This window comes from Mastomys coucha, unplaced genomic scaffold (assembly GCF_008632895.1).
Source record: "Mastomys coucha isolate ucsf_1 unplaced genomic scaffold, UCSF_Mcou_1 pScaffold16, whole genome shotgun sequence".
Taxonomy (NCBI): Eukaryota; Metazoa; Chordata; class Mammalia; order Rodentia; family Muridae; genus Mastomys; species Mastomys coucha.
Genome location: NW_022196898.1, coordinates 9,224,510 through 9,226,904, shown reverse-complemented (window position 1 = coordinate 9,226,904; position 2,395 = coordinate 9,224,510).

Below are 2,395 nucleotides of genomic sequence, written 5' to 3'. Positions count from 1 at the left end.
AAAAAGAAAGAAAGAAAGAAAGGAAGGAAGGAAGAAAAAGAAAAATTGAAAATAACAATATTCTTCACAGTAAAGAAAACAGTCTTAAAATTCCTTTGAAAGCACAGAAGTCTTGGATATCCAAAAACCCTGGGAAACCTAGTAACATTGGAAGCTGTCACCATACTTAATTTCAAATTATTCTACAGGTGCTGGGTGTGGTAGTGGATGCCTTTAATCCTAACACTCAGAAGTCAGAGGCAGGCAGATATCTTTGATTTTGAGGTGAGCCTGTTGTATATAGGGAATTTCAGGCTAGCCAGGCTACAGAATGTAAAGAAAAAAGTATAAATTATACTACAGAGCCTAGCATAATAATAACAACAACAAATACCAGTAGTAACTATTATATTATTTATAATAATTATAACAATTGTTATAAATTTAAAAATAAAAAACAAAAGCATGCAAACTAATGGAAAAAAATTAAGAACCCAGAAATAAGCCCATGAATCTTTAGCCACCTGACCTGAGTTTTTATTAAGATATTGTGGCAATTTGAGTGAGAATGGCCTCCATGGATTTAGATGTTTGAATGCTTGGTCCCTAGTTAGTGGAACTGTTTGGGAAAGATTAGGATTAGGATATATGGCCTTGCTGGAGGAAGTGTGTCACTGGTTTTGAGGTTTCAAAAGACACACTAGGGGTAATATCTTGCAGTCTCTGCCTGCTGCCTACAGATGAGGATATGAAACGCTCAACTACTTCTCCAGCACCATCCCCGTGTGTTGCCACACTCCCTGCCTTGATGAAACTGTAAGCCAGCCCCAGTTAAATGTTTTCTCTATAAGTTGCCTTGATCTTGGTGTCCATTTCACAGCCACAGAAGACTAATTAAGGCAGATGCCAAAAATATTCAAAGTAGAAAAGACAACTTTTCTGACACACAGTGCTGGGAAAACTAAAGAAAAAAAAAGGAACTAGATTATAGACTAGAGGTATGAAAGTCAATTCCAAATAGATCAAATAACTTAATGTAAAACCTAATACTCTTGGGACTAGATAGATGGCTGTCTTAGGGTTTCTATTCCTGCACAAACATCACGACCAAGAAGCAAGTTGGGGAAGAAAGGGTTTATTCGGCTTACTTCCATATTGCTGTATATCACCAAGGAAGTCAGGACTGGAACTCAAGCAGGTCAGGAAGCAGGAGCTGATGCAGAGGCCATGGAAGGATGTTCCTTACTGGCTTGCTCAGCCTGCTCTCTTATAGAACCCAAGACTTCCAGCCCAGGGATGGCACCACCCACAAGGAGCCCTACCCCATTGATCACTAATTGAGAAAATGCCCCACAGCTGGATCTCATGGAGGCACTTCCCCAACTGAAGCTCCCTTCTCTGTGATAACTCCAGACTGTGTCAAGTTGACACACAAAACCAGCCAGTACAATGGCTTAGTGGTAGGGAGCACTGACTGCTCTTTCAGAGGTCCTGAGTTTAATTCCCACCTGAGTTTAACCACATGGTGGCTCAGAACCATCTGTAATGGGATCCAATGCCCTTTTCTGGTGTGTCTGAAGACAGCTACAGAGTACTCACATACATAAAATACATAAATGTCTTTTAAAAACACTAATACTCTGAAACTACAGTGGGAAAGTGGGAGAAAGAATTCAGTTACAGCTATAAATAAGGACTTTCTGATTAGGACTTTATCCAACTAGGAAATAAGTCCAATTATGGATAAATAAGATCTCATGAAATTAAAAAGAACATGTATAGCAAAGGAAGGTAAAGAGACAGCCTAAAAAAATGAGAGAAACTCTTTTCCAGATGTACATGACAGTGTATTAGTAACAAGAATATATGAAGAACTCAAAAGGTTAAACAATGAAAAAACAAACAACAACAGATCATTTTTGGATTGGAACCCTTCATAGGACCTCTATGGTTCGTGTTTGCCCTGGAGGCCATGTTGGTATCCATCTGCTGCCCCAGGTCATGTTGAAGCCTGAGGTTCATGTGGATGTCCATGGTCTGAGCTGTCACTGGTGGATATTTGAGACCCATGTTACCACTGAAGACAATGCAGAGGGCTGTGGTCTGTGCTGACTAAAGTCTTGTCAATGTTCATAGCTGTGCTGCCACAGAAGGCCATGTGGATATCTGCGGTATGTCCATGGGCTGAGCTGCTGCCAGGACCATACTGGTGTCTGTGGCCCAGGTTGCCCAAGAAGCCATGTTGATGTTCTTGGTCTGTGCTGCCACCAGAGACCATGCTGAGGTCTGAGCACATATTGATGCCAGAGACGACATGGAGGTCCATCTGTGCTCCTGTTAGTAATAAAGAGCAAGAAAGCTGCTTTCGCTGTGGTATTGATGACTGCAGATTCATAGCTGAGAAAGAGAGACAGAG